The sequence below is a fragment of the Dermacentor variabilis genome, unplaced genomic scaffold (assembly GCF_050947875.1).
Source record: "Dermacentor variabilis isolate Ectoservices unplaced genomic scaffold, ASM5094787v1 scaffold_13, whole genome shotgun sequence".
In the NCBI taxonomy this organism is placed as follows: domain Eukaryota; kingdom Metazoa; phylum Arthropoda; class Arachnida; order Ixodida; family Ixodidae; genus Dermacentor; species Dermacentor variabilis.
Window position 1 is genome coordinate 29,715,193 of NW_027460291.1, and position 21,738 is coordinate 29,736,930.

Genomic DNA, 21,738 nt, shown 5'->3' on the forward strand with positions numbered 1-21,738 from the left:
TTCGGAACAGCGTTTTGATCGTAGCGTTACGCACACTTGAAGCTGTACGAAAGCGAATGTTTGAACATTGTGAAACAGTTCGGGCACTTCAATAAAGGCTGTTATTTTCTAGTAACTTGTCGTTTTTCTTGAAGTAAAATGCGGGATCGTTCGAACGGTTTCTATATGCCCTTCAGTCTGGCGCAGGCATTTGCGCGCTTCACTTTATATTGCAACTTCCGTACAGTGATAGCAAGGAAAAAAAAAACATATTGAGCTTCGGGTACATTAAGTGACATGCATAGTCAAGAGAGAGAGAGAGAGAGAAGTAAACTTTATTGGAAGGGCAAATAAGTTGTTGAGTCCCTGGCAGAGGAGCCAGCGTGGTTGCTATGTGGCCGCGACGCGGTTAGCCAATTCTGCCAGCATGACTTGGCATTCTGGGTCACCCGTCTTGATCGCACACTTCCACGTTGCTTCCTTTGATTTCAATGTGCTGAGTACTGCTATGCATGACCAGTTTGTTCAAGGAACTGGCGTGTTTGACGGTATGTTGTATGTGGCGCGTTGCGTAAATAATAGCGAAGGTATAGTGTTTTCTTCCTCGTAACGCTTTCAGCAAATAATTTAATTGTGAAAATGCTGCGACCAAGTGATTCAATTCTTATAATACAAATCCACAATGCAATTGACTGTGTACAATCAGAGGATAGTTATTCCATGATTAGAGCACTCACTGGAAAGGACTAACAAAACATCATCCTACCACCTTCCCTCCTTTCCGTGGAGTCGGCAGAGCCTCGGAACGAACCTATGTACCTTCGACACATTGATTCACAGTCCATCATAATTTGTTATGAATGAGATATGCTTCCATGCTTAACGTGTCACATGTAAATTGAAAGGAGTTTTAGGGCGCAAGAAGTTAAAAATAAAACAGGTACTGCTCATGTTTCACGTTGCGCTAGGCCAGTGAAACAGTTATGACGATAAATACGGAGAGCCACGCGATCAGAAGTCACGTTAGATTCGTTCACTCTCCATGGCAGAAGCTCTAGGCGCCCTAAAGGCAGTAAAATTGGTAGCTTGAAATGCTTTATAGATAATAATGTGCTGCAACGCTGTCTTTTCTGCGGGATATATATACAAGGTGTTGGTTTCAATTGTGAGAGCTTCAATGATTCAAGAAAAAATGTTTCCCAAACTTTGAGATATGATGCTGTATTCTGGCCATAGTGCTTTTCATCCACTGAAACATATTGTTGCGAGCACGGGAAAATATTTACGCCTTAAATCGGCTACGAACAGCAGGTATGCCGCTGCACAGCCTTCGTTTTTTTTTCTCTGTTCTTTCCTTTCAGATCTCCACGTCTCTTTTTCATAGTTCGTCGCAACATACCTTTGCTCGCAGGCAAAGCCCACCTGGCGAGTCGACTGAATTGTCGTAGTCTGTATGATTTCAACCTGGCAACATGCGCGACTTGTGCCCCAGCGGAGCGTCTACCAGAGTTCGTAATGCGCGCCAGGGTATAGTTCACATAGCTCATCTTGTTAAGGACAACATACGGTCCTCCCTAGACTGCCACGAGCTATTATCACTCACCAAGCTTCCTTGTGGGACTCCAAATCCGAACTATAACGTAGGAATTATAAGTAACAGGCCCATCGCGTCCATCGTGGCATGCTTTAGCATTTTTTTCGCGACGCCAAAGTCCGCAGATGCGCAAGTCGCCGAGCCAGTTCAGCGAGGTGTAGTGTGTCCACGACCGCATGGCTGTCATTGTGATAAAAAGGGGCGGACAGTGCCAAGTGCATACCGGAGGGAGCGAGAATATAAAAGGAAGACCGGGCTGTAGTCGGTGGTCACATGTTTGGCGGCATTCTATGCGTCAGTAATAAAAGGTAAAATTTACTTGGCAAATTCTACTTCTTGTGATCGAACACAACTTACATTGAAAGCGTATAGGTGATCATTCGATTAGTGCGCTCAGTGAAGCCGTACGTTTATGGATGATACGGCGTCGAGTGCCTCAACTACGAGTCACATAACCGTAGGGGCTCTTCCAAGATGTCCCTGTGAATTGGCGGCCCGCAGCTGGTTAAAATAACAGAAGGTGATCCATGTCGCAGAAAAATAAAGTAAAGTGGGAAGAGCGACACTTCGGTGGCAGTGGCTGATGGTATGACCACCGCCTCGCGGTATTGGGTGACGTAGTTACTGCACACAATTATCCAGCGGTTCACATTCTAACACTGATGTCAAGGGCCTAACACATCAATGGCAAGTCGCTGAAGTCAAGCTGGGAGCCCGCCCAGGTTGATGAAGACCACATGGGGTAGTGTTTAGAGGTTTCCGACGTTGACACCGCGCTCAGCTGGTCACATCCAACTTAACCGAATTTCGTATTCGCAGCCAGAAATAGCTTGCTTGAATGCGATAAAGGGTCCGCACTGTTTCTAAAACACCGTAGGTAGAGTTATCATGTGCAGCCTGAAGGGTTGTCGGCCGGAGACGATCTGGCACGACTAGAAGGAGGCGTTCACCCGTCCTTTTTTTACAGGAGCCCGTCACATGCACAGTAGCTGCTTGTTGCAATAGAGTGGGCCGTAGTGAAGAGTGGCTCCAATTCGGTATGTGTCCTTTGTTCGGTTTTGAAGACATCGATATAAGGAAAAGCGAATGCCAGCGAGGCAACTAGATGATCAAAATCGTCTGCGTTGTCTTTGGTTGTGGTCAGCGGCATCCAGGAAAGACAGTCTGCGTCAGCATCCTTTCGGTCACTCTTGTAGGAAACAGTGAAACCACATTCGTGTAACCTAAGAGCGCAGCGCGCAAGGCACCCGCAAGGGTAGATCAGGTTCATGAGCCAGCAAGAGGAACGGTGGTAAGTGACGTCTACGAATGGGCGTCCGTACAAGAACGAAATCGCTAAGCCGCAAAGTTTACAGCGAGACATTCTTGCTCTCTCACCGTGTAATTGCGTTCAGGTTTGCTTAATGAGTGGCTTGCATGAGCAATCACGATCTGACGGTCATGATAGCGTTCGACCATGACGATACCCAGACCGAGGCCACTAGCATCTATGTGCATTTCAGTCGGCGCTGTAGGATTGAAGCGGGGGAGGATAGGTCGGGATATTAGCAGGAATTTCATCTGGCGAAATGCGCAATCGCACTAACATTTCCACTCAAACCACCTGCCGTGGTTGCTCAGTGGCTATGGTGTTGGGCTGCAGAGCACGAGGTCGCGGGATCGAATCCCGGCGACGGCGGCCGCATTTCGATGGGGGCGAAATGCGATAACACCCGTGTACTTAGATTTAGGTGCACGTTAAAGAACCCCAGGTGGTCGAAATTTCCGTAGTCTTCCACTACGGCGTGCCTCATAATCAGAAAGTGGTTTTGGCACGTAAAACCCCATAATTTAATTTTAATTTCCACTCAAACCGGGCGTCTTTCGACAGAATTAGGGGTCTGCAAATAGTGATTTTTGTGATTGAATCGAACGTAACTCGAATAGTGGCAGAAGGGAACAGAATATCGAATAGTTTTCGAAGAGCTTTTGAATAAACAGGTCGTTAGCGCAATGTTTACTCCGAGTATTTTTAAAGTTAACATTACGTAGTACGTTATGAAGTGTTGCTTATTCAAAGCGCCAATAGAGCATTGGAACCAAACAAGTAGTTCCTTCGAATGTAGAGGGCTCTTCAGAGAGCGCGAATGATCGCTGTGCAATCTGTAAAGTATAACTAGTTAAGTGACGTAGCCTGCTCCATTGCACAAGTTTCACGTTTCATGTCTATACTATGCCCACGGGGATGAAAATGTAGTTCACTTTTGCACCAATTTTATGTTTAATATGGTGCAGTTCACGTTTTGAAATATTGGAAAGGTATTCAAAAAATATTCATATTTATGAATAGTGACCATTTGGTTCAAAGACCAAATTCTATAGCAGTCTGTTCGATTCATTATTCGAAAGTTTCCAATATTAGCACACACACACCTATGCCGAATACTTGTCAAAGGATAGGCAACCTTAGCAAAACCAGAAATAAATCGGTGAAAATGAGAGCAACGACCCAGAAAACCACGAAGTTGCTCCACTGATGGCGGTGCACTGAATGTCTCAACAGCTGCCGCCTTGAGGGGATCAGGCTCAATACCGCCCTTGTCAAGAAGGTGACCTAGTACAAGGGTTTCACAGTCACCAAATTGATATTTCTTTGAGTTAGGGGCCAGGCCAGCGTTTTTGATGCAGCGTAATACAATATCCAGGCGCCTATAGTGCTGAATGAATGTTCTTCCGAAAATAACGTCAAGATAGCACATGTAGGTATTGCACTTTAACCCAAGCATAATGGTGGATTAAAGTAGGTAAAGACAGACATCGGTCACGAACACAGCGGTGACGCCGGCACAACAATACCTGTACAGTCTCGAAGTTCATCTTGACTGCCCGTTGGCTCCAAGAGCCCGGCTGAAGCATGGCCATCGACGAAAACTTCCTCCGTGTGGCAGTCAATGGCCATACCACACTGTTGCAAAAGAGTCCCTACTGAAAATCACGCCGTACGTCAATCCGAAAACGCACCACTGAAAGATGCGTGGGCAGTGCACACACAAACAGGGCTCAACACCTTGCCGCTGACTCCTTGAAACGAGGCAGCCTGGTCCCACCGAAATGAAACGTCAAGCCCTAAGAAAGCTTTAAAAGCGAGGCTCATTATACGTACAGTTGCTGTATCCACTAAAGTCATTGTAGAAACGCCAACACGTACTTGCGCTTTTTTCTTAGTCATAAAAACTGCAGGGACCTTTTTGTCGATAGTGTGCGCCGAGCGACCTCGCCCACATCAGGCGCGGTACCTAGTTTTCCGCTCGCGAAGGCGCGGCGAAGTGGCAATGGAGATTGAGGTAAACAGGGTGCACGAGAAGATTCTGGTAGCGTCAAACTCTAGTCAGAAGCCGGCGAGCGGCTCCGCAAGCTTCTGCGCCAGTAATAATTGCCGGAAAGAGCGCCAGCTGACCAAGAGGTGCAGTACGACAGTAAAGGGGTCCTCACAGGAAATGTGTCCCCGTTGAAAACCTGGATCGACCATTGGACCGTGTTCAGCAACGATTGCAAAACCTCGTTATATGGCCCACCACATCGCATTGGAAACATACCGGCAGAGGCCCAAAATTTCGATGCTTCTCAATGAAGTCAGGCACGTTGATGTCGACCGCGTAGCCAGCAGATGGGTTACGTTCATCATGGCTAGGCATCGGCCGCCGGGAGGAGTACATGCGGCGAGAGCATTGGTCGTAATCAGGTGCCTGATAGCTGGTGGTCCCTCTTGACTGTGAGTTAGACTTATTCTCAATGGTCGCTGCGTGAACCGTCGGTTTCCACTGGGTTGAAATAACCGTCTTTATCATCTCGTGGAGTGAGTACGCAGCAATGAGGCCGGGTGTGCGGCGGGATATCTCTTGGCAGAGTAACTCCTCCCGAACAGTCTGCCGTATGGTTGACGGAAGGTCAATACGTGAGCTCGTATGCACACTCTCCACCGTAATGAATTTAGACAACCGACCAAACTTCGGTGTTATCCGTCTCATCTTCAGCGTCTCAAAGGTTCTGCAGTGAGGAATGACGTCAGACACGTAATTCAAACTTTCTTCGCTGATCAAGAAATTGTACACGTCTTCAGCTACTCCTTTCAGCAAATGCCCAGCTTTACCGTCTTCAGACATTTGAGAGTTGACTATATCGAACATTTTTAGCACTTGTTGAATATATGTAGAACAGTCCTCACCGGGAACCTGGACCCTTTGGGAAAGCGTCTATTCTGGGCGTATTCTCTTTTTTCTCCCTTGAGTCTCAAAAAAGCGCTCTGAGCTTCTGAACGTAAAAGTCCCATGAAGTGAGCGTGTCATCTTGGTCCTCGTAAGAAATCAGCGCTGTGTCGGTAAGGAAAAACACAGCATGCATTGAACACCTGTGCGGTGGAGCCCAAGTATTCGACCGGCTTACCCTTTCGTAGTTCGTGAGGCACTCGTCGACATATTCTCTCCGGCTTCTCCAAAAGTGTGCAGCTCCCGGTAGTGCTTACATGAATCTGGCCTGAAGACGCTGACGTATCGGGCATGTCAAATGAGGGCGGCGGAGGCCCAGTAGATAGGCGGCTTTGGCAAAGTTGCAGCAACCTAGCCTGCGGCATTAGGAGATGTACACCGCACCTCTACGAAACTGTTACGAGCACAGTGAAAATGTTTATTTAAGCCTTGAAGCCAGCTACGAGCAGAAGGAATGACCGCTTTCGTCATTTTTTTTCTTCTTTCCTTTCTGATCTCCACGTATCTTTTTCGCATTTCGTCGCACCAACAGGTTTTGTTAGTCATGTATATTAGGAGCATATTTCTAGGCGAATAAAAGTGACGTTACTTTTAAAACCTATCTGGCCTGTCATACATTGCCATCCTATTCGAAACGTAGAGAAGTAATAGCCGTCAATAACATCTTAATTATTTTCAGCTTAAGATACAGGGCAGTCCTATATTTTGTGACACGGCTCCAGCGTGTCTTCAGCGTATGACTTCACTCCTGGAAATGAAAGTGACGTCGGGATCTTATACTGCTTGGTGTGTACGTTTCAATTTTTTAGGGTCTGGTATTTCGACTGCACTCGAGCAGTTATTTTTCATCTCTGAGCTTACGACGAGCCTCAGCTGAGGCCCCAGCGTGTCAACAATTTATTATAGTGGCTTGTATTTAAGGCAAACATAATTAGGCTGTTAATCACGGCAATCGCTTTTATACGTTCGTTGAGACTGAGGGAATAGGATGGAAATGAATGACAGTGCCGGTGAGATTTCAAAACAAGTTCACTTTTATTTGCCTAGAATTATGCACTGAATATAACGACGAAAAAAAAAACATGAGTTTCAATAGATGGAAAGTGCTATGGCAGCGCCAAGATATGCGAAACCTTTGCGCAGAGTGAAGCTTGCACGATTGCCTACGACGCCATGTGTTCATATCCAACAGTTATCAAATAAGACGGCGTTGTACGATATTATCATTCAGAAAATATTTCGACCTACCAGTCTTGTTGCCTGTAAAGTCCTACAGGCAATAGAATGTTCCAATAGAAAAAAGAACCAACATTTCTTTTTTGGAAAACTAATCCATTTCATTAAAGGAAAACTGACATCCACCCGTATGTAGCACGAAGCTGCAAAGCAAACGCATACGTGTGTCTCAGAAACAAAGCCTCGTACTTAGAGCAAAATTTGTCCTGGTCCGGGATGCGAACCTGGGACCAATGCTTTTCAGGGGTGGTCGCTCTACAGTCTGACCTAACCAGGAGGCCAGCAGAACGCAGCGCGATGGTGAATTAACCGACAACTCAAACCACAAGGACACTTCACCAAAAGCATTTCTAACGCAATTGTTGTTTTTCATTTGTACTATTCTCATTCAACATTTTTGAAAACATTGTGGTTCCCATAGGCTTACTTGCTGGAGTGTTCATCTCACTCCCTCCCCCCTCTTAACCTAGTTGTGCTGCAGTTGTGCTGCACTGGATGATGTCCATGGCAATGAGTTTTTGCACGCTTTTCGGTCCGTGCTTTGCAACCTACGTGGATAGATTTTGATGTGCGCTCCTACAGAAGCTTCGCTGGTACTTTACCTATACTTTTGTTGCAACATCCAGTTTCGAGGTCACGCGATCCTAAAAGATAAGTGCGATGGTAGACTGATCATGGCGCGAAGTTTTCGCCGCGGGTGCTGCAGCACAGCTGCGAGTGGGCACTTAACCACTGGAGCAAGTATAGTGAGCCTGGTGCTAAATTTAGCGGTGTTGTTGCGTTGTTCAGCAGGTAAAAGTGTTCTTTTGGGGATGACGGGTGCTTTCGCGGTTTGCAGCTTCAGGTTGCTTCTTTTTGACGTTAGAACAAGTTGTAATTTTTAGGCACCCTCCAGTGCTACAGATGTGCACAACACGCTGCTATTTAACCCGGTGAATTATTACAGTAATCAACAAAACACTCATTGTTCTGCATATCATACACAGTCAAGTCATCAATTTCCTTGAAGACCACAACCTTATTTTCAAGCATCAGCAAAGTCTTCGCAAGGGCTACTCATGCGACGCCCAACTTGCAGGATTTCATAACTACATACGCGCACTGATAGATGCTGGGTTTCAAGTTGACGCAATGGTTTTAGATTTTTCTAAGGCATTTGATCGCGCTCCACACCAGAGGGTGTTACTTCGACTTACAGAACTTAACATTCACCTAATATAATCACCTAATATAATATAATATATAACCGATTTTCTCTGAGCTAGAATTCAGTTTACATGAGTTAACAATTCTAACTCATGTTATGCTGATGTTACGTCTGGAGCTGCTCAAGGTACCGTACATGGACTTTTACTCTTGCTAATCTATATTAATGATTTAGCCAGTCGCGTGACGCCAAAAATCTGTCTATTTACAGATTATTGTGTAGTTTATCGATGTGTAACACATAACACATATAGCCGCTGACTACCAACGGACCTAGATGCGATATATGCATGGTATCCTAATTGGATAATGTCATCGAATATTTCCAAAGCTAAACTCGTCTTTCACCAATAGGCCACGAATCCCAAGCACCTACTCCTTTGATAACAACGCTGTAGCACTCGCCACAAGCTACAAGTAACTTGGTATCAATCTTCAGTGAGGCTTATCATCGAATAATCATATTAACCTTAGCCTTGCCTACACTAACCGTACTCTCGGACTTCTTCAACATAAATTTAAAGAAAAGCTCTAATGCATAATAATATCTAGCGTACACGAGAGTAATCCATCCCAAACTAGAATACGCGTCTGTCATTTGGTATACCTAACTACTATCATCAGTAACATCGAAGCGTTAGAAAATCCTGCTGCGCGATATATTTTTTCAAATTATGCTAGTTACACCAGCCTCGCCTCCTTAAAGAATAAAGCTGAGTTGGACAACCTATCACTTCGTCGTAACATTTCCTGCCTGTCACTTTTCCAGAAGCTTTATCACCATTCTTCCCTTCATGTTGATTTCTTTCAGTCACCACAAGTTATCTTTCCACGCGATGACCATTCATATAAAGCCAAACACATTAACTGCCAGTCATCGCAACATGCATATTCATTTTTACCGAGCACAATAACTGAATGGAACGCCTTGCGATCAGACATTGCCACTCTGCCCGACCTAACTAAGTTTCAAGATCTAATTCGCTCACGACTTGCCACTTAATCTTATTATTATTATTATCATTTTGGGACTTCGCAGTGCTTCTTTTTTTCTCTCTCGTTTCCAATCTGTGGAGGTTTGCTTTTCATTACAGTTACCTTATGTTCTCCTAATATGCCCCAGTGTTTTCTGTGCAATATTTGTGATTCATCTTGTATAATGCCTACATTTTCACTCCATTGTTATTTTGCTCTTTTTTAAGTTATTTTTAATAATAATAATAATAATAATAATAATAATAATAATAATAATAATAATAATAATAATAATAATAATAATAATAATAATAATAATAATAATAATAATAATAATAATCCTTTGCTTCGTGTTGTCGACAAATTGGACTTCGTTCTGCCGTCTGCTAGCCGCCTGGTTAGTTCAGATGGTAGAGCAGCTGCCCCGGAAAGGCGGTGGTCCCGGGTTCGAGCCCCGGACCGGGACGAATTTTTTTTCAACTGTGAGGCTTTTCTTTCGAGGAACCCGTTTGCGTTTCTTTCGTAGAAATTGCTACGAAAGGTGGATGTCTGATTTTCTCCTTATTAATTACTTCTCTCCACCTTGCGGGTTTCCGCAGAACTGTTAAGTCAAATGACTTTTTGTTGTACTAGTACGATCTGTGAACAATGCCTGCCCCTTGTAATACTCTCGTCATCAGGGTCTTTGGGGGTACCTTGAACAAATAAATAAATAAAATAAACTACTTGAACATATAAACAAATTCTCCTGTACAAGGTCCTATTAGTTAGTTAATTCGGGTTTAATGGCGCAAAAGCGACTGAGGCCATGCTGCGCAAGTCACAGGACAGTATAAGATCCCTTGTTACAAGGTCATAGTAAGGCCACTTTGCCTCGCCGCAGTTTTAATGACATTCCCTAGAGAAATGTTTACGTGAGGAATGACCCCAGCAATATACCCGCAAAAAAAGATTAATTGTGGGGTTTTACCTGCCAGAACCACGATCACATTATGAGGTACGCAATGGGGGAGGGGGGACTCCGGATTCATTCCAGCCCCCTAGGGTTCTTTAACGGGAACCAAATGCACGTTGCAAAGACATTTCCACGTTTCGCCCCCATCGAAATGCCACAGCCGCGGCCGGGATGTACTGTCGGCCAAAAAAGTAAACGGACCACGGCTCAAGTGGCCGGAGCAGCTGCGGGGCCACACCGGGGCGCTGCTATCGCGCTCCGCGCGCTGACGGCGAGAGCGCCCCGAGTGACGCCAGACTTCTCCCTCACTCTCACGCGGGGTCTCGTCACGCTTGATAAATTTCTAGTGCACTGTTCGGTTGCTCTGCTGCTGACGCTCGCGACGAAGGGGACCGTGCATCGCCGGTAGCCCAGCACAAGGCGCTGTCGTGCAGTGGCGGGCGGCCGCAGCGCATCAAAGCGCGGTACTCAGAAAGAACGAAGACCTGTTGTGATTGTTGTTTTGCTTATATTCACCTAATGTTTCATATTAGTGCATGTCGCCGGCGTCCACCGCTGCTCGATTTTAGGCAGCATAACGCAAGTAGCCGCAACGGCGGCTACGGTGACGCGCGCTCTTTCACGTCGGCGCAATAAGTTAGATAGTAGGAAGCGCTGCGCGGACGTCCGAAGCTATAGCGGCGGCGCCAGGCGGCGCTCTACGACTCGATGCCAAGGCGAGTAAGCCAAGTCATCGCGGTCGACGGCAAATTTTCATCGCACTGAGGACCCCTTCAAGCCATGGAATGCTTCCGTGAATGAACTGTCACGACTAACTAGCTTCTCCGATTCGTCTTCCCAATTATCTCTTCCTGGCCGTACTTTTGTTAAGTTTCATAAAAGCCTACGCATTGTAGTAGCTAACTAAATCAGTTTTCAGAGGCGTCCTTCATGTAAATAGTAAACCTACTGCTGCAAACACTGCCGTAAAAGTAATCTTGACAGAAAAGCCGTGCCCTGAGTAAAGCTTTGCGCTTGTAACTTATCGGGCTGGCGTGAAAAAGCGCGCATCACTATAACCGCTGTTGCAGCTACTTGTGTTATGCAGCCTAAAATCGAGCAGCGGTGGACGCCGGCGACATGCCCTAATATGAAAGAGAAGGTGAACATAAGCAAAAGAACAATCAGAACGGGTCTTCGTTCCGTCTGAGTGCCGCGCTTTGATGCGCTGCGGCCGCCCGCTACTGCACGACAGCGCCATGTGCTGGCCTACCGGCGACGCAAGGTCCCCTTCGTCGCGAGCGTCAGCAGCAGAGCAACCGAACGGTGCACTAGAAATTTATCAAGCGTGACGAGGCCCCGCGCGAGAGTGAGGACGAAGTCTGGCGTCACTCGGGACACTCTCGCCGTGAGCGCGCGGAGCGCGATAGCAGCGCCTCGGTGTGGCCCAGCTGCCGCTCCGGCCACTTCAGCCGTGGTCCGTTTACTTTTTTGGCCGACATTACACGCAAAACTAGTGAAAGCCTGGAGCACTGCGCGCTTAAAAACTGTTTACTGCAAGCACAAAGTGAAATAGGATGACTAAAAGGGCACCATTGACATGCAGAGGAATATATTGAAACGTGTACTTGTTTATCTTCACAGGGTGACCACGTTTCACCGCCTAGCAAATGTTATCGCACAGCGCAGGACACGCCCGCATGTATCGGAAGTTTCAGGATTGTTATCGACGGTTCTATCCGTTGTCTGTCACAAAATCTTCTGTAATCTGATTGCATATATACGCGACGCGAATTGTGTAGAACTTTGTGGAAGACACGCGGGTCCCAGCGATTACTCTGGAACATTCGACGACTGATGTATAAAAGCCGACGTGCTCGACCCACCGATAGGATTTTGACGGTTGTCGACTATGTTCGCCGCTGTCGCCGTTCTTTTTTTTCATTTATTTATCCTAAAGGCCCAGCTTTGGCATTACATGGGGGGGGGGGGAACAAATGATATACAGAGGTATAAGGCAACGTGCATGTATGTCGAATGTCCCTATATGAAGTCGTACATGCTATGCAACCTTTAGATCACTTCTCATTCGGCAACATCATATGCCAATTATTCTCACATTACACAAAGAATAATCTTACATCCGCTGACATCTGAAGAAATGCAGGAAGAAATGTTAATATTATTAATTTCCGTATGTTTCATTAAGTCCTTGTTTGAATGTAATATGGACAGTTATTTCGGCTATATTACTTGGGAGATGATTCCATTCTGAAATGGCTAAGAGCAGCCATTCAAACCGCAATAGTTTAGTACGTGCAAATGGTTGTTCGACCTTAAAGTCGCGATCAATTCGTGGGAATTTCCTTTTGGCTGGTAACATGTGTGCTTGAGAGAAGACATTTTGGGGGATGAAAAAGCTGATGGAAGAAAGTTAGCCGAGATATCTTTCTTCTAGTCTGCAATGGGACGAGTCCTAGGTGATGTTTTATTTTGGTGATGCTTGAATGCTGTGAATAGTTACTTGTAATAAATCACGCTGCCTTGTTCTGAAAAGATTCTGATTTGTTAATAAGATGCGTTTGGTGCGGGTTCCATGTAAATAAGGCATACCCAAGCTTTTAACGAAGTACGGTGGTATATGCAAGAAGCTTGGTATCACTATTAGCCTGACGAAGCGTTCGACGAATGAAGCCCAAGAGATTTGCATGCAGCGGAAACAAGACAACCCACATGATTATGCGAAGACAAAGTCGAAGAAAAATGAACACCTAGATATTTAAATGATTCTACAGCTTCTACAGCCTCACCATGAAGAAAGTATGTGTGTTTCGTAATTTCACTGCAAGTAGTAAATCTCATAAGTTTAGTTTTCGAGGTATTTACTCTTATTTGCCAGTCTAAGCACCATCTTTCAATCTGTTCAAGAATTTTGTAATTTATCACAGTCAGCCTTACATTTTAATGGCCGATACAGAACACAGTCGTCGGCATATAACCGGTTTTCCGAGGCTATACTTTGATGAATATCATTTATATAAATTAAAAACAGAATGGGTCCCAAAACGGAGCCTTGAGGCACACCGGACTGAACAGGTTGAAATGATGGACGGGCATTATTAATTACGACAGCTTGTCGTCTGTTACTTAAATATTCTTAACCCAGTTTATTACTTTTTCGTCAACTTTAATCAGCTTCATTTTATATATGAGGCGGTTATGAGCCACACGGTCAAAGACTTTAGCAAAATCTATAAATATGGCATCAGTTTGTGTAAGTTCGTGAAGGTTAAGGTGAATGCCTGTAGTTAGTTCAAGAAGCTGGCATTGACACGACCGGCCTCGTTGAAAACCATGCTGGTTTGCAAATAGAATGTGGTCGCTGGCCATGTACTGCACGATTTGAGAAGACGTGTTCAAATAGTTTGCATACAACAGACGTAAGGGATATAGGCCAATAGTTTCTTAGCTTCTTTTTGTCGCCCGTTTTGTATATTGGTATCACATGTGCCCATTTCCAGTCGTCTGGAATGTCGAGAGTGTCGAGAGACTGTTGAAACAATAAAAAGTAGAATTGTGCTTTGTCATTTTTAGTAGCTTAGTACAAGTACCGTCAGGGTCAGGACTAGAAAACGATGGTAAATGCTCAATAGCTTTCACAATAGCATCACTTGTAACAGGTATATATTCCATAAATGGAGAACCAACAGAAAACTGTGTTCACATATCTAGAGGCTTCTCGTCTTTAAATGCAGTACAAAAGAATAAATTAAACCGATCAGCAGCATACATGACATCAACTGCAGCACCAGACTCAGTGTCAAAAATAGGTAACTCTTTGTAGGTGCGGCAGAAATGAACTTCCAAAGGGTTTTTTAATCTGTTTTTAGAAATTGCGAAATATCCTGGTTGAAAAACTTACATTTGGCGTCCTCAATATGTAATGCACATTCCTTAGAAAGCGATAAATAGTCTGAATTAGCTTCAACAGATTTTGCGCTTCTTGCTTTTCGAAACACACGTTTCTTTTTACTCAACTATCGCTTAATCTCTCCGGTAAACCACAGCTTGTCTGTTGTTTCACAGGTCCATCTTTTTGCATGTGTCTCTGCCGCAGTCTTAATAGCTCGTCTTCAAAACGAATCCAGTTATCTTGCAACAAACAGTTTTCATACGTTTGCATGAATGACAGGTAAAATTCAAACAGCTCAGAGTTGAAGCCTTTGGGGTCTGGTTTGGAATAGTCATAAATGTTTTTTTGTCGCGGTTTCTTCCGGGTTCGCGTTTTAAAGGTGCAATGTATGAAACGGTGGTCCCTAACCTACTCTAGTACATCCATGGTAGCACGTTCGGGGTGTGTTAGAAGCAGATCAAGAATAGCATTGTGCCGCGTAGGAATGTTGATAAGTTGAGACAACTGAAAATATTCTAAAAGGTGAACAAAATCTGCACAATCGCGTGTCTGGCGCATGCTAGGGGATTTTAAAGCCGACCACTCTATGCCTGGAAAGTTAAAATCGCCGGCCAAAAGGTATTATATTCGGATTGTACGGAGCCTAACACAGACTGCAGTTTCTCAGAAATATCTTGTAGAAAGTCAGGTGGCCTATAGCATGCTGCAGTAACCAAAGTTACAGCTGGTAAATAGCATGCAACCCAAATAGTTTCAAGAATGCTTTCGGTAGAAATGGGTTTTACCTTTATATGCTTTGTACCGCTATTACGACACCGCCTCCTTTTTATCCACACGGCCTTTACGAAAAATAGTGAATAAATTTAAAATTTGTAACTCAGAATTGCTAACTTCAGGAGTTAACCACGTTTCCGTTCCGACTATAATATCTGCATTACAAGCGTGAATGAGCGAAGTAAGCTGATCTTGTTTGTTAGGGATGTTACCAAAGTTGGCGGAAATTATAGAAAATGTAGGTGTCCCACTGTCTTCTGTGCGTGGCAACTGCGTCATGAGTTTGCATTTCGCTGGACCCATTCCATAACCCTGCCCTCGGAATGCTGGTACCGATATAATTTTCTGCCTATCTTTAGCTTATCAAAATATTGCTTAAACCTTTCATCGGGTTGACAATTCGCTCGAGCAAAGTGGCGAAGCTGTTTGCGCATGAATTGTATTCGAGGTGAAAAGTCGTCATCTATCCAAACCTTTAATTTTAAATTTTGTAGCTTGTAGGAATTAGCCCGAATACTGCATTTTGCCTTGTGTTTAGAAACTTCACTATTACTGACCGCTGCTACCCTTGCCTGCGAGATCCAATGAGATGTGCACGTTCAATATCCGTTACCTCGAGGCCACAGTGATCTCTGCTGAAGCTTTCAATGACAACTTGAGAAGCCTCGTAGTCTTCTTTCTGTGCCTCGGGCAAGCCTTTGAATATCAATTTTTTCTGCGGAAGCGATTGTTGATGTCATCAACAAGTTCAACTATGTTAGGATCAGAATCCCGCCTATCAGAATAGGATGAAAGATCGCATTTGATGTCATTGCCACGTTTAGTGACTCCGGATAACACTGTGGCATTTCTCAAAGAATCGTCTAGCAAATCTTCCACTTTCGAAAGGCGTTTCTTAAGGTCAGTTATACCTGATAAAATGTCCTTCATCTCACTGTTAATTTCCTTTTGAAAATTTTCACGCGCAGATTCGGCATCGTTTAGATCATCAAGAACCTTGTCGATCTTGTCACGGCCGGGATTGACTTCAATGTCACCACAGCAGATTCGGAGATGAGCCGCAGAAAACATGAGAACAATCAGTCGCCCTCTCGGGCATCATGTAATGAATAAACCAGCAGCTGCATAAAAACGAACCCTTTCACTACAGCTACACTGTAGTCTTTGGCTATGGCTACCTATCCACGCTCGATATGTAACAATGTCTACACCCATACTGTGCACATATAATCATAGGCACTGGGCTTGGGATTTGCGGCGTGCACTGAGATAATGTTTACAACGCTATCAACCTGCACTCAGATATCAAAGGCAGAATAACGATGTTTAGCGCTTTTCACAACCGCCGCAAATACCAACGATGCACAATCCACAGGGCCCTTATATAGCTGATCGCCGCCGGCGGGTACCGAATGAGGTATCACGTGAGCGAGAAGTCGACGCAAGCGCCGTCCGTAGCGATCGCTCTAGACAGCTGCGTCGATGCACCGTGGTTTACGATGCGCTGATCACGGCCGCAGTGCGAAGCTCGTGGTCTGAGTTTCCAACAGGTTAAGCAGCGACGTCGACTGTATAGCTATAAAAGGCAGAAGAACGAGTGTAGCCTGTTTTTGTGGGCACAGGTTCGCGCAATAAACGTTAGTTTCTTCTTCCACAGTATTGCTACCGTGTTCTTTATACTTCACTACCACGTGACATCTGGGGAAGGTGCGACCTCGCGATACCGCCGACTACCTCGCCACTACGCAGTGGAGCTGCCGACGACCGTCCCGTCGACATCGCGAGGCCGCTACGTGTCGTCGCAGCGCCGTCCATACACTGGCCCAGCCCGGGGACCACTCTGCGAGCCCGTATCCGGAAAACTAAAAGCAGCAACTGATAGAGGTGCGGTTGCTGTTCGTCGAACTGACGAAGATCTTCCGCCACCGACGAAGACGCCGAAGAGGCTATCTCGACGACATAACCATACGCCCCCGTCCCGACGAAATCTGGAAGCAAAGAATACGTCGACGAAAGACGACCTGACGATGCCACGTACCAGCCACAGGTCAACTCGATGCAGCCGTGATCCAACTCCAAGACCTAACTGCAACGCAAGACAAAGAACCAGCGACTAAGAGATTCTTGACGTCGCCACCTATCTCCAGCGCGCCGAAGAAGCCCGATAGCTCGCCCGCCTACGGATAAAGAACCAGCAGCGTACCGGCAGCCAACACTACAACTTCCGACGATGCTACGTCGAGTACCAGCCCGACGACCGTGTTTGTTTGGAGCCCGATACGCCGACGAGAACTCCGTGAGAAACTATTGCGACGCTGTATCGGATCCTGCAAGATCATCCGACGTATTGGTGAACTGGACTATGAGGTGGTGCCAGACAGCATTTCGCATTCACAGCGGCGCCGCGCACGATCTGAAGTGGTCCACGTGGTGCGCCTTAAGCCCTTTTACCACTCTGACGAACTTCCTAATTGTGTTGTCATTGCTACGAGTGTTTTTGTTTATTACTTTCGTTTGTTTGCAGCATCGGGTCGATGCTCTTTAAGAGGAGGGTATTGACACGTGTACTTGTTTATCTTTACAGAGCGACCACGTTTCACTGCCCAGCAAATGTTATCGCACAGCGCAGGACGTGCCTGCATGTATCGGAAGTTTCCGGAATGTCATCGATGGTTCCATCCGCTGTCTGTAACCGAACCTTGTGTAATTTGATTGCATGTATGCGCAACGCGAATAGTCTTGAACTTTGTTGAAGACACGTGGGTCCCAGCGATTACTCTGGAACATTGGATGACTGATGTATAAAAGCCGACGCGCTTGATCCGCCGACCAGATTTTGACGATCGCGGACTATGTTTGCCGCCGTTCTTTAAGTGTAGCCTGCTCTTGTGGGCACAGGTTCGCCCAACAAAAGTTAGTTTCGTCTACCACAGTATTGCTGTGTTCTTTCCACATGTCGTTATTCGCATAACACTTTCTTGCTATTTATTGCATCTGTTGTTTTTTATTTGATTTCTAAACAAAGAGAAATTTAACGCTTATTTTGGTGTCTATTATTAACATATATGCTATGCAGCGCAAAAAAAAGAAATACATGGTCACTAGGTTTTCTGTCGCTCATAGCATTTAGACGGTTTCTAGCGGTCCTTAGAACGAACAATATTCGCCGCTTATTCGTTGGTCGTATGTCGGTAGACACGAGCCTGGTCTGTTTTCTCAAGGCTGCAAAAGCACTATTATTCACCCATGGGCATACAGTTTATTTTTCGCCTCTCAAATAATGCGACGGCTAAATTATCCAAAATTTGTGTGACGCCTTTCATAAACCTTGGTCTAGTGTTGGAAGCTCAAGCTTGTGCGCACTAGTTAAGGACTGCGTATCTTTAAGGCTAAATTACGTGATCGTCGGTGCCATTTACATATGATGCATCTACTTGTGGTGCTCGGCAAATATCTAGTTAGGCTCACTGACTTTTAATGCGGTACCAGGTTAAGGCTGACGGGGCTAAACTGAATTACCATATAAATAAAATAGCTAGACCAGCTAAACTTTAGGAGACAAGCAACAAATGAAAGTGATCATGCCATTAAACTTTCGAGCTTGAATTCTGCAGTGGATTTAATGCTTACGCGTCCCACAGTAAACCTGCAAAGCTTGACTGCATTCGGTGTGTTGAAATATTTTTCTTTGCAAGTTTTACATCGTAGTTGAACCGTACAACACCATGCCAACACTGACTATGTCGAAATGAAATCGCACCTCCATAACGGCTTCCTCGAAGTAAGCGAAGCCACTCTCGAAGGTGGTGCTTTACTAACTGCAAAAACCGAAAGCAACTGCAGGAGCCGCATATACGTCACGGTCTCTAAGCGACGGTTAGCCTTTTGCATGTTCGCTTTGGCGGCCAGGTCGATGTAGTCTCTGCAGGCGTCTTCTGGTTTCAGCTGTTTTTATAGCGCGAGTAAAAGAATTGCTGGCGCAATTCAACGACGCGCTCTTGCTTCGCCGTTGAGTGCCAGAGTATGCGGAGGAAGGCATTCTATGTGGTTTCAGACTCATCCGGAGCAGGCGTTACAGTGGTAGCCTCGAACCTCACAGACGTCACACAATCCATTCCAAAATGGCGGTCACTGTCGGAGCGAGGGGCATAAAGAAAGTGATTTCAAACTGAAATTTCAAATTAGGATGCCTGCGGAGAGCCCAGCTTTTTTCTTTTGTGTGTATGACCATATTGGTTTTTCTGCTCTGAATTTCAATGATGAACTGAAAATAGTGGGATGACCATGACTAGAACTTTTAAATTTCTACCTATAAAGGATGATGGAACACACCAACCAATTCGTTCAACCTACAGTATCGGAGATTGCCTAATCCTTAAGCAATAGGTTCAGTCGGCAAATTGTAAATGCAAAAAAATAAAATCTGGGGTTTTATGTGCGAGAATCACGGTATGATAAGACACGTAGTAGCGAGGGACTCCTGATAAATTTTTACCAGCTGGGATTCATTAACGTGCACGTAATTCAAAGTACTCGATTATTATTTTTTTTTTGCATTTCGCCCTCATCGAAATGGATCCGTCGCGGCTGGGACCGAATTCGCGAGCTTGAGTTTAGCAGCGCAATGCCACATGCACTAAGCAAACACGGTGAGTAACTTGAAAACTTTCAGAGCATTGTTAACGTATCCATTTGCATTCACCTGAATAAGAGTTCTCAAAATGATACCTTCTCTACAATAAAGCTTGACATTCGTTAATGTAGTGATTCGTTTCGCTTTAGACGAAGCTTATTCAAGGTAAGAAAAACTCTCAAATCGCTGCAACATCTCTCGGCAGATTAATCGATAAATTAATTGATTAATTCAGCAATGGATTGAATTTAAAGTTTCGAAGCAACGCGTCCGTTACGAGACGTGACATTAGACAGTTCCAGACTATCTTTTGCAACATCGATGTCGTGCGAGGCCCTTAAATATAAGTGCACGAGCTTTGTTTCATTCTGACAGAAATCACCAGTCGAGGCATTGTTTTCACCAACAGTACGCCATAATCAGAGAAAGAACATCAAACTATGGTCATCGAGCTTTTATGGGTTAGTCAGAAGTGGAAAATATGGAACGCGAGAAAGAACGTTTTCAGAGTTCAGAGCGATGCTAGTGGCAGAATTTCTTGTGGTAAGCTGGTTATAATATAACTTTAGCGCAAAAAATTAGGCTCTCCTCAGTTGGATGGTGATTTCAGGCATGCTGATACATGGTCTTCGCGACATCTGATGCAGTTCACGTACGTGAGGTCGAATTCCTAAAGTTGAAAAACTCTGCTACCCTGTGAAACCAAGTTCAGCGCTAGCGATATCACGACAAAATGGAAAGGATAAGATCCACTAAATACCTTCGCCGCAGGAAGGAAGCACGCTGGGCCGCTGCACTAGGCTTCAGAAAATACAGATTTCTAGGACAGCCGTCAAGGCAGCACTAATCTATTGGCCTGGATAAATGTGGCCTATTGTTTCACGAGCAGTTCGTTGATTGTGCAGTATTGATAAGGCTGTCATGGTGATGTTTCCTCACTCGCCGTTATGGCTTAGTTGCTGTTGTGTTGGGTTCCTAAGCACGAGGTGGCGCGATTGAATACCGGCCACAGCGGCCGCATTTAGATGGTGCGAAATGCGAAAACACGCGTGTACTTGGATTAAGGTGCACGTGAAAAAAACCAGGTGATCCAAATTTCCGGAGTACCCCACTACGGCGTGCCTCATTATCCAATCGTGGTTTTGGCACGTAAAAACACGTAATTTAATTTCTTACATTTCGTCACGCATTATTTTTGCGAAGAATATCGCTGAAGATCGATACTCAGATGCAAAGTATCAGATATCTACGAGTACCTTTCCGCGACACGGGTATGGAGCCGGTACGGTTGGCCAAACGCTTGGGCTGAAATTTCCCCTCCGCTTTGGTAGCCGCATGATGCCAACCTCATGCGCAAGTATCGATGAAGCTTAAAGTGAACGAAGCTCAGATTAGAAGACATGTAGGCCTATAACTACAGACGTGCATCGTTTGAATATTTAGGAACCGAGTCATAGCTCAAGTTTGACGAAGCCTGTCATAGCTGGACAGCGCGTGCTGAATTCGGTGCATAGTACAACGCCTAACTTATAGCAGCGTGTTCAGTTCACTTCTTCGCTATTCTTACCTTGTCGAATCTTATAAACATTATTATGAAAGATATACAATGTTCACTTTGCTTAAAAAAACGCGACGGAACCCATGTCACGATGTTTGTCGACGAGGGTAATGCTCTCGCAATAAATCAATATAGCGACAAAGGCGATTGCCACCGTCGAAACCAGTTCCCATCATCGAGAACAGTCGGTTAGGAGGGAGCCATAGTGAGGGAGCCCGGACTAATTTCGACCGCCTGGGTTTTTTGATGCGGCCCGCAGCACAATACACGAGTGCTTTTGCCTTCCGCCCCCATCAGAATGCAGGCACCGCGGTCAAGAATCGAACCCGTCACCCCCATCGGACATAGTGGGAAAGGTGGGGAGGAACTGTGCGTTTTGGTTGACGCAGAAAGGTAGAAGGTTGTTTTACTTGAGTGAGAAATTACTAACTTTAAAGACGGAGACGCTTCACACGGACATCAGACGATTTATGCTTAATATGAACTGCCCAATATGGAGCGGTAACTGCACGGGAACAACACTGACACAAGCAAAAACTACTCAAGGCGCACGCGCGTCGAGTACCTTTGGATGAAGTGGTCCATCTGATCTTTTTGAAAGAGAGCGAATGTGGTTAGTCATTATTACGCTGCCCTTCAAATCCGGTTTTGTTGCTTTAACTACACTAGTTTTCGGGATTTTACTGGGACAC

At 45.2% G+C, this 21,738-nt stretch overlaps 1 protein-coding gene across 4 annotated transcripts in view; it reads right to left on the minus strand.

Moving 5' to 3' along the window:
* Positions 1-20,335, minus strand: part of LOC142566835 (putative phospholipase B-like 2) — a 190,982-nt gene extending 170,647 nt beyond the window's left edge. For all 4 annotated transcript variants that reach the window (XM_075677732.1, XM_075677731.1, XM_075677729.1 and 1 more), the window contains exon 1: positions 20,249-20,335. The gene's annotated coding sequence lies outside the window, so the exon portion shown is untranslated. The remainder of the gene's footprint in view (positions 1-20,248) is intronic.
* Positions 20,336-21,738: the final 1,403 nt, after the last annotated feature.